Genomic DNA, 11,996 nt, shown 5'->3' with positions numbered 1-11,996 from the left:
TCTTAAGAGAATGAAGCCTCTGCAGCAACAAGTCCACTGTTAGCCTTATGACTTGTGGAAAAGGGACAAGAAGAAAGCAAGCTCCCACTATCTGAGGGGGAGAGAGAGAGAGAGCATGCAAGAAAATATATTCGGAGGTCAACTCTTGGGTGGGGGAATCATATGCCTTTGGAATGAGGTGCCTCATGCATCAAAAGGCTTCTTCCATTGGCATATGGACAGGAGGTTTGACTCAAATAGAAATAGTTTTCAAGTATTAGCATATGGATTCCTACACATCAACATCAAACAAGGAGCTTTCTGAGAGGAATGTGAGGTTTTGGAACTAATTAAGGGCTACTTTGGAAGTGTGGGGAGTCTAGCCCAGGGAAGAGAAGCCCCCGAGAGGATTCTGACGCCAATTCGTTTCCCTAGGTTGTCTTCCCCGCCAGAGGTTTAGTTCCCTATCACTATTTGGAGAAAAGAGCAGGAATCTCAGGGAAAAAATGGTGAGGTTTTGGAACTAATTAGGTGAAACATAGTTGAAACCCACGTCTCAACTCCGATCCCAACAGGAACAAGTCACAGTATATATTCCCTTCTCTTTCTTTCTTCTCTCTGATATCTCTCTCACACACACACATCTTTTCAGCTCTCGTGTGTGTGTATGGTACTCAGGTACCAAATAGCTATTCAGTACTCAGCGGCGGTCGAACAGGCCTGACCCGCCGTTCGGGCCGGAGGCTCACAGGCCTAGCCCACCAACGAGGTCGAGCGCAGTAGCTCAGCTCCCCCCACCCACCCACGATTTTTTGCGGTTCCAATTTCCATACCCCGTCCGCCCACACCGGCACTACTGCCGGCTCCACCCCGCACCCGCCGGCGCCGCGCCTCACCATCGCCCTCGATGTCGCGCCCTGCCTCCAGTCCGCCCCCTATGCTCGGTCTCCTCCTTCCTTCCCTCCGCCGGCACCGCCCGTCCGCACTCCCAGCCCCGCCGCTGCCGCCCTAACCCCACTGGAGTGTGATCCCTACCACCTCCCGGTGGGCAAGGCTCACTCTCTTCCACCTCCCCACCGCCGTCCCTTCTCCGTCGAGCAGCAGGCGATGGTGGAGCGCCCCTAGGAACCGCTCATCTTCCTGCGGGCAACAGCGGCGAGATCTGAGCAGGCATGGTACCTGGAGGACGTCGGCGACCTCACGTGGCTCAACCTGCACAACGCCTGGCTGCTGGTCAGGCGGTCACCGAGAACCGCAGTAGCATCGCCTGCTTCGCCGCCTTCCACTCCCTGAAAGCCGCCTCGTCTTCCAGATGCTCTTCCTCCCGCTCGCTCCCGAGCCTTGGATGGTATGCGACCAGTCACTGCTCCTTCCTTAATCCTTACTCTCCGCCTCCATTGCTCTTGTTTCAAGTGAGCATTGCTGCTGCTACTGCTAGGATTGTATAAAAAATCACAATATAAAGCTCATGTTCATGGACTATTTTGGTCCCGTTTTTCTTTCTCTAGTTTGAAGTTCATTGAATTGTTGTAAGCATAGCATGTGCAACTTCGAACAAAATAATTTGAAGTTCGTTGAATTGTAGTAAGCATAGCATGTACATTATTCCTAAAATCATCACATCTGAATAGTTAATTTATTAGTGCAACAAAAAAAATAGAAATGGCTAATTACTAGAGGGATGCTGATATTACTGTTCAGATATATTCAGTTGTTCTATATATAGTGTGCTTGATCTCTCTTCTTACCATTAACAAAACCCAAAATGATAACTAAGAAAAGATTAACCATCAAAGTTGTGACTAAATATATTTACTATTCAGACTGATGCAATTAAAATTTATCGGAACCATATTTTCTAAAGCAATTAAGTGTTGGGAAAACTTTAATACTAACCTAAATTCTTGTTTAAAAAATAACCAAAGGATGTCTGTTTCACAATCTAGTAATATGTAATGCTAGCATAGTAAGTCAACAATCCCATCGAAAAATGATTTGGGTATCAACGGTTGTTGTAAGCAATCTATCCACATATTGTTTTTTATCTAAACCTCAGCATACGAGGTAATCAAGAGAGATTATAGATACAGAAGGGTTGTACAGTAATGCACTCAAGAACTATTAACAAAACTGAGATATATGCCTCTGTGAACAATAGCTGCTATGCTCATGCAGTGGTTAAAGCAGGATTACATAAGCACATTAATAGCACATTTTTAGTGGTCTATTGCCATGTTTGGGTAAAACCTAGCCTCTAGCCTCACTCATCATGGAAGCTAGTCATCATGCTGTTTGATTGGTTAGATGTCCAAAAAGAAAATCATGCTAGAATATGCACAACCGCCAATTTGAGTTATCTGTTCTTTTTTTAGTTGAGTGATCACTAGTGCTCAAGTCAGAAATAAAACTATACAGACATAATTTAAGTTATCCGTCCTACCTTCTGTTTGCTTGCAGTTTTTAGCAGTTCAGAAGAGCACCATGGGATGGGAGGTCCTTTGTTTATCGATTTCCAGCATCAGCTCAGTTCTTGTGCAAAAGCAGGTGGACAGCAACACATCAGTAGCTTTGCTCTTATCTCAAGTAGTAGTGACTGTAGCTAAGCATCAATTCACTTTTGAGTGAAATGTCCCTTTCATAATAGTGTCTGTAGCTTCCTGCTAACTAATACCTCGGAGGTCCTGTAGTTTGGATTAGCATTACAAATGTATTGGAAACTGATCACATATTATGAGAAAAAACCATCTTAAATGCTGTTAGAAATGTATGGTTAAATCCATCTTAAATATTATGGCATGAAGTGATGTCTGAAACATAGCTATTATGAGAAATATATTTGTTGCAATCTAAAATGAAGTTCATTTTTGTGATGCAAATGCAGGTATGCATGCTTGACACGCTCTGTCTTAGTTGGTAAGTCTATTCCAGGCTCACCACTCTGTGTGATTATTATAGGTGCATATATATTTTATTTTAACCTTGCTGCTCATACATGGGTTTATGACACAGACTTTATTCATTTTATTTTGTATAATGAACCATGACTGGTGGATAATTTGGTTTTGACTCTTATTATTAGGTGGCGCCACAGCCGAAGCCAGCTTCAAACCCTCTAAATATACTGATGCTGATGTTTTGATTGTGAGTATCGACAACCAATAATTGTGTGTGTTATACAGTGATAGGAGGGAGGGTTTGGCTCTTGTAGCCAAGTATGATTATTCATAGCTTTGAATTTTGTTTCATTTGATAAATTTTCTTATTTAGTATCCCTGAAAATCTAATTTCTCTGATCATTCTGCGGCAGTCTAGTATGTGCAGACAATGTATTTTAAGATTTTATACAGACGAATGTTGTGGAAATATCAATTATGTACTAGATATTTACTGCATATAAGTGTTCCTACAACTCAGTTCATGCATAAATCGCAAACAAATTTGGTCTATATAAATTACTATTATTTATAACTGCACGTCCCATATCGTCCGCTACTGACTTCCAACGTCAACTCTTTGTGACTCCTACCTTCTGCTACTTCTCCCCACATGCACAGCTTGGCTAGTGCTCTTCACATGGATTATGCTCCTAAACAACAGAACTCAAAATCCAGATTGCATATAGTGCTTTTTCTAGGCACACATTAGGTTTCTATGCATGGTTCCCTAATTTTCTAGTTCACACATGACAAGATTTCAATTAGGGTAGTGTGCAAATAATTTAATTATTTATTGTTTGCTCCTGTCATGTTGGAGGATAAGAGGTTTTTGCATCTACATATTATCTGTGACGAGAAAACTTACTTTAACTTGCTAGATTTGCATATAATAATTGATGTTTTCCTAGTCACACGTGTGTTCCGGTGCAAATAACCATTTTTTATGGTCCACGTGCTTTTTTTGGAAGGTATGTATGTCTTCCCATCAACATATATTTAATTATTTGTTATCAGGATACCTTGCATATAGTAAAGTTTTTAGTGAAGGTTATTTTGCCATTCTGAATTTGTTTAGTTGGCTCATAAATGTCTGATTCTAACTTCTGTGTAGTGCATGCAGTTCACCATCATCTTACCAGATTTATGATTATTCAATTAGCTAGCTAATTGTTTCGCAGATTCTACTGAATTTGTGCATTAGTGTTTTAGTTTTTAGTAGAAAATTGGAAAATAATTAATGTCTCAAGTGTGATTGTGAGGTGTGTGCTCTTGGCTGTGTTTTTTATTGTGCATTATCTAAGTGATCAAGACTTGGTATTATGAGCTTTTGAATTATGTAATGTCTCACCTATTGTGCTTTTCTGATTGTCCATACAATTTGTTTGAGTTATTCACTTATTTAATTACTACTATGTTGCTGGGACATTAATGTGAGCACAAGACTTGGCAGTCTGATTCATTAATAAGAACTGCAATATTCTTGTTGTTGTTTTACAACTAACAATGATTCTGTTCTCGCAGAATGCATACTTCTGGATTTACATGGAAGACGTGTGCGACATTTACTACTGCTCCATATATCAGGTGCAATTTTGAATAAATCTAGTGTAACTTTATGCATCTCATGGAGGGAATTGTTGAATTTCAGGTGTCATTTGATTGTTACTAGGAGACTTAGAGAATATTGATGCACGATGTTTTAGTTAGTTTTTTTTGTAAGAGTTTTAGTTAGTTGGCATACTACTTTTCTTTTGGTAATATGCATCCTGTTGAGTTAAGGGTTGTCTGAATAAACTAAAATTATATCACTCAAAGCTTTTGATGTGCTACATCAATTTTAACATTAATCTATATTTTTGGAAAACTAATGGATGGGGTAAAAATGGTAATTTTACGAAGTAGCAACCATGGCATAACAACTCTGTCTTACAATTTGTGCAATTGTCCTTTCAAATTGTATTTGATAGACTGATAATTCCAGCTCTGATTTCCAACATGCTCTCACTCAGCTACACGCTTGTTCTATATTTTCACAAAATTTATATTTTTATTCAGAGTACATAACTGAACTCTTAACTTGTTAGGCCTTGCGTTATGGAGAAGAGGCATTCTGAGGCTAGCCATATCAGGGAGAAGTACTTCAATAGATATCTTACAGTGACGTCTTCTATACTTGCATTACATCCAGAAGTAGATATCTTGCAATTACAATTAATGAGGTTTTATGTGAGAAATCAGACTAACATTATTTCAATTTTTTGCAAACAATGGCTGAACGATAAGAAGCTGGAACTAATAGTAAATTAGTAATACTAGGAATAGCATTACTTGTTTTGGCCTCGCTGCATAAGTCTTCAAATAGTAGAAACTGTAATCCATAAGAGAGAAACGCAAGCTCCCTAGAAGGCCATTTTGATTAGCACCTTTATATAGACAAGTCACAAGTGCATGCTTTCAATCATATTTGGTCCAATAGTTCAGAATGGGTGCCTTTTGAAGTGATACACACAGTGCTTGCCTAGATTATTTTTCTGCTAGTAGAACTACGTAGGCGACTAGCAGTATTAGTAATTCGGGGTTTTTGAAGTGATATTGCGATGGTCATATTGTAGGCTGATTAATCACGCAACTTAAAAAAAAGCTAGACTTGTAAGATATAAAACAGAGTAAATTAATGAGATTGCAAACATAGCTTAGATTGCATCCTTATTTGCATATGCTTGCATCTGGTATGGATCCATTAATATGTTGACCTGAGGTGTGTACATACATGCATGTAGAAAAATCAGGGTATTGCCAACTAGTGTGGTTTAACACTAGTAGTTCTTTTTGAATATTCTTCCCCTGTTTTATATGGCATCTCAGTGTATAGTTAATATATATGTCTCTTCATTATTTTCATGCAATCATTCATCTATTTGTGAATCTAATCAGTAATCAAACATGATTCCTGTATTAGATCTTGAATTGTGAAAATTCTTTTGAGCTTAGAATAAAATAGAGGTGTACATCATGTACTAGAGCTAATAGTTTTATCAACGTTATTTATCCTCTTTTCTCTCTCTTTGTTTTTTGTGCTGATCCCAGGCGCTCGCCATCAAAGCATCCTCCATCTACTCCCCATGATTACTCACATAGGTGGTTTCTTCTACTATTACTGATTTGTTTGTGTGGCTAATTATGCTTGAAGATTTACAAGAGTATAAATTTTGCATTTGTTTCCATTGGAAATTAGCTTATTTTTTCAGCCTTGCTAATTTTCCAATTTTACACATTTAATTTATGGCTGCGGTAGCTTCCAAATCATTAACACTAGTTATGGTTGTTTTTTATCATTTTAGTTAGCCTTCCACCAGTAGGAGACGCCGGCTTCTGCATTCCAGCAACAGTGGCGTGCCGCTAGCACGAAATAGGTATGCTGGAGACACTTGTTTGGACTGATCACTGTCTCCAGTCATAAATGTGGCATTGATTTTATGATTTATCTAGATCTATGTATTTACTTGTTGATATTACAGATTTACTGCACACGAAGTTATGCTATCACCATACTTTGTTTGCTCATAAAAATATGTTACTGCTTCTCATATACACTTCTGATATTTAGTTATTTACCATCTTTTGTTGATTGATATGTGTCACCTGTAAAAACAAGCATGCTGAAATTACTGGGACATGTTGCAGTTGCAGATATGAGAAGATTATTTGAGATAGCATGTGTGACACGCATTTAAGATATACTCAACTGAAAGAGACGTTTTGCATATAATATTTTTCTCTATGAAAAGATGAGACACTCCATGGATGACATGCATTTTTACCATATTCATCTGAAAGAAACAATTATTATAAGTATTTGTAATTTTAAGCTAGCTAAACAATCTTAAGCAAAAATATATTAGGTGGAGATTGTTGTACTGAACTAATTGTATTATTACTTGTGATGATTTTGATCATGCAGGATGCATTCAGGGTTGTCTAACCAGCTTTCAAAAGGGTGGTTCATGCTTTGCTTCTGCTTCTGCTCCCTATGCAATGCTACTGCTGCAGCATAACCGATAATGGCGCTTGCAGCTGTATATTCCTTGTACATGGGCATGACCGCATGATACAACATACAACGATCAGTCAAGTAGTCAGTAGAATTGTATTAAATTTACAAATTTCCATGTTACTTTGGTAACAGATAATGTTTGCAAGACTAGGAGTTTTTTTAACGACACCATTTGTCACGAAATTACTTTTATGCATCCTAGACAAGAATAAAAAAATGTTGCACATTCTTTCATTTGCCAATTTTATTGTTCTTGATACAAACATACTTATAACAATTTTATAGTTAACTATAAAAGTCATTGTTTTGTTGGGATACGGGGATTAATAATTTAAAACATAGCACAAACTGAATAGATAGTATGGCCGCGAGCCCTGCTAACTGACGCATTGCACATGAAAAAAATGTTTGCTTCTCTACTGTCCATGGAAAAGAAAGGAAAAAAACGTTGCTTCTCTACTCGCAAAAAAAAAGGAAAAAAGAAACTCAGCCAACGAAAAAACAGAAATTCAGTCAACGGAAAAAAACCGGCATGGCAAACACCCATACGGAGGAAAAAAAAACTATGCCTACAGGAGCGGGGCGTTGGTGGGACTGGGTACCAAATAGGTTGTTATATATATATATATATATATATATATATATATGGTCCTAGTCTCCTAGAAACATAGGTGACGGGATAATATTAGATTTGCTTTATAATCAGCTCAAATATATACACTTACTTGACAAGAGAATGGAGGGCAGCGTGCTTTTGAACTGCTCATGGTGTAGTTTAATGATGGTGCTTATGTTGCTGCTCCATGGCACTTTGTAGGACAAAGTGTGTCACCAGATGCGTGGGCAAATCGGATTGCGATAAGTGTAAGCTGAACAATTTCACTAGAAAGATTATTTCAATGGAAAGAAAAAATTGATGGTGCATGATATATTCCTCCTAGCCATTTGAAACAACCCAACCCCACTTATATTCTCATTGTGTTATAAATATTGGATGTGATAGCAGCATGGTTAAAGAAGCTAGCTAGGAGAAATAGTTGAAGAACCACAAATTTATCCTTTTTCTTATAACAAGAGGGAAGAGGAATAATGCAATAGTTATGTCATTATGCAATTTCATATAGCTAAATGTCTGGATTAAGAGACTTTTTTCTTAATCAGCTAATGACTGATTTTTCAGCTAGCTAGTTATTCACAAAGAAATTCATATATCTAGCTATGTCGACACTTCGAAGCTTCGAAGCCACTTGTTGCTTCAGTTCACCGGCCATGCTTTCTTATTCAACAAAAGGATCAATCACATGGGCTGGTATTAACATCATTGAGATTTCAGTCCAAATCAGCTAATATTTCAATTTTACAAATTTTGTAGTTTTAAAACAGAAACACGACAAACTTTCTGATCCCCTTTGATTTCTTCCACTTCTAGTGGTGGGTCATATTGTTCACATGGCAAAAGACATCCCCTTGCATGGACTATTAGAAAGAACATTCCATGGATGAGAGAGCAGAGGAAAGTGAAAATGTGATACTCGACAAGACTAAAAGCAAAGGAAGCGTTTCTGTTTGTTATAATTAATAACTTGTCTATTAGTGCAAAGACACAGTAGCGAGCTTAATTTTTTTTTCTGCTAGATGTTATTCTTTTCTGGCCTCCGGGCGCCTTAGTTTGACAAATTCCACAGAAAAGAGAAGTTAAAATAAAAATAATGCCAAGGGGCCAGAGCACAACCTTCATGTGGTGCACGCAACACTAGCTCGGAATCTTCAGAGATTACATGCAATTTGACGTCTGCTTTGCTACAGCATCAGATGCAAATACATTAAAAAGGAAAGTTAGTTTGTCCACCATTAATTAAATGTCATAAGATTGACAAAAATATGTTCCAATAGTTGAATATAAAACATATAAACAAGATCTGAACCTAAAGTGTGTAACAATATATATAGAATGAAAGCATCCATCATATTATTTTCAAAAGTCAAATGAAGTTATGGATTCTATTTTGCCAGAAACCTTTTTTTCTGTATTTTCTGCTGAAATTTATTGAACTGCATTTTTTAAAATCCAGATGTTTGAATAAAGTAAATTGGTACTCCCTATGGTAAAAAGAAACTACCATTTTGATTTTATTTAAGCCAAAATTCTGAATTTTCTCCTGCAATGCCTTTGCTATGGATATAGAAGACTGAAATATGAAGGTCAGTCGTGGAATAGACTTTCATAAAGATATAAATATGAAAAATTGATAATTCAATGTGATAGAAATAGATGCCCACAAGTTCCCATTTGTAGGGACCATGTTAGTGTTGAAGCTTCCACGTATTTGTGGCACATGTAATACATCAACAAAATATATTTTACATTACATTTGATCATAACTTGAAGCAACACACAAAAGTTATTAGTTATTACACCTAACTCGGTAGCATATATAAAATTATTGTGAATTCCAAGCAATGGTGACTAGAAATTGTTCTGATGAAAGTACACTCTAGGGATGCATGTACAATGTATGTACCCAATGGGCCACCACCATAATTTATTTTCTTTCCATTGCACATTCTCACTGATCAGACAAGGAAAGAGGATATCTCTCATGTTACGTAGACTGAAAATGGTGCCCTGATGGCGCCCTTCGCAGAATTTTTTTTTGAGATGCAACATAACAAGACACCTAATCCAAATGGGTTCCCAGACGAGTTTTATCAAAGTTTCTGGGATGTCAACAAAGGGGGCTTGATGCCAATGTTCCAGAACTCCATGCTCAAGAACTACCACTTTTTTGCCTAAATTTTTGTGTTATAACTTTGATCCCAAAAGTTCAAGAAGCAAATTTGATTTAGAAATGTAGCCTAATTTGTCTACTAAATGCGATCAACAAATTCTTCACTAAAGTAGCTACTACTGGAATCAATTCGGTAGTTGATAACATTAATAACTCAATGAGACTGTACACGAGTTGCACTGAAAGAAATGGAGTAGGTTTATTTTTAAGATCAATTTTGAGAAAGCATATGATAAAGTAAGGTGGCCCTTCTTAGTGCAAGCACTACTAATGAAAGGTTTCTCACCTATATGGATATCTTTGGGTCTTTCTTTTCGGGTGGAAGAATAGCAATTAATGTTAATTAATAATGACATCGGGCACCATTCTAAATAGCAAAAAGACCTTCAATAGGAATACCCCCTATCTCCCATACTCTTTAAGTTTGTAGTTAACATGTTAGTAGTGCTAACACAATAGAGCCAAAAAAAGGTGGACGGGTTAGTGGAGCGTGTGCCATACCTTGTGGATGGCAAATTAATCATTTTACAATATGTAGATGACAAAATTTTCTTTCTGGGTCATGACTAGGAAAAAGCTTTTGACATTGCTATTGCTTTGTATGTTTGTGCAGTTATCAGGACTGAAAATCAATTCCCATGAGAGCAAGGTGTTCCGCGGATCAATATATGAACTGTTATGGTTGTAAAACTAGTGGTTTCCATTCAAGTATTTAGGTTGATTGGAAAGGAGTAGAGAGTAGTGTTTTAAGAAGAGACTAGGTAGTTTGAAAGACAAAAATTTTCAACGGGAAGGAACCTAACATTGATTGATTCAGTGCTCAATACTTGCTAATGTATGTGATGTCTTTCTTCACGATCCCAAGGGGTGTACATAAGAAACTGAATTAGTTTCACTCTAGGTTTTATTGGCAAAGTGATGACGAGAAGAGAAAGTACCGCCTTTGTAAATAAAGTATATTGTATCAGCCTAAAGATCAAGTGGGTCTAGAAATTAATGATTTTAGTATTGAGAACATTGACCTGCTTAGTAAATGTCTTTTCAAGTTGTTGGTCATAGATGAACCATGGTAGAAAATACTACCCAACAAATATCTTGGTTATAAGCCCCTATCATAGGCTTAATGCAAAACTAGGGACTCACTTTTGGGCTAGTCTTATAAATGTAAAACAAGATTCTCTTTGTTTTAGATCCTTTACATTTAAAATATGGGTCACAAACTATGTTTTCATAAGACAAGTAGTTGGGAAATGCAACCTGTGAGAACGACCTTGTCTTTATAAAACATAGCTAGACACAAACAAATCACTACCTGAAGTTTTTAGTTCCTCACCACCTAGTGTAGAGGCCTCGTAGGTTGAAAGTCACCTTTGCGTTTTTGTAATTCATGACGATGTTTCTAGACTAATAGTTTCATATGAGACATGAAAGGTTAAGCGAGTGTCCACAAGCAAAGTTCGGCTATACGAAAGCCATGGTGGAGATGGTCCCGATAATCTTTAGAAGGACGCGGTCTTCTAGTATGCGTGCAGTTGTAGATCTAGTTGTACACGCGTGGTGTGTGTGGGGTGTGCGTGTGTTCGTGTATAAACAGTGTACCAAGATGAGAGGCTTTCACAAAAAAAAAATGCCCAACAAGGTGGTGAGATGGGAACTGATGGAAGCTAAACTGGAGATGATGAAAGACAAGTACAAGACAAAGTTATAATTTTGTCTTTCACTGGCCATGTGTTGATTAGAAGAGTTAAAATGGACGGATTGATAGGATAGATAACCATACTAGAGAGGGCTCCAAATACAGTGTCTAGTACCACTTGTGAAATCTAACATTGGATATGCATTAGGATCAAGTGACGATGTGATATCAAGTGAAAAAACCATTGAAAGTGCAGAGTTAAAAGGAGATATTTCAACTGCAGTCCTTAATAGTATTTATATTATCCAAAAGACGATTAATGGACATTGGAGAGATAAAACCAAAAAATGAACTTCAACTTCTATTTTAAGTGCTAAAAAGGTGCAGTTGTTTCAACTGCCGGGCACGCGATCCGGTGCAAGCCACAAGAAGCTGAGGTGGCATGCGAGCTGCTATACCACACGGATCATAATATCTACTGCCAAGAACCCTAAACCCATTGTTGTCGATGGGATTTGGTCATTTGGATTTTGGAACGCCTGGGGGAGGGTGGAAAATGAAATAAAGGCGCCGAAACAGACCACGAAAAAGAATCGGAATAA

This window comes from Miscanthus floridulus, chromosome 9 (assembly GCF_019320115.1).
Source record: "Miscanthus floridulus cultivar M001 chromosome 9, ASM1932011v1, whole genome shotgun sequence".
NCBI lineage: Eukaryota > Viridiplantae > Streptophyta > Magnoliopsida > Poales > Poaceae > Miscanthus > Miscanthus floridulus.
The sequence above is the reverse complement of the archived record's forward strand: the minus strand, read 5'-3'. Positions refer to the sequence as shown.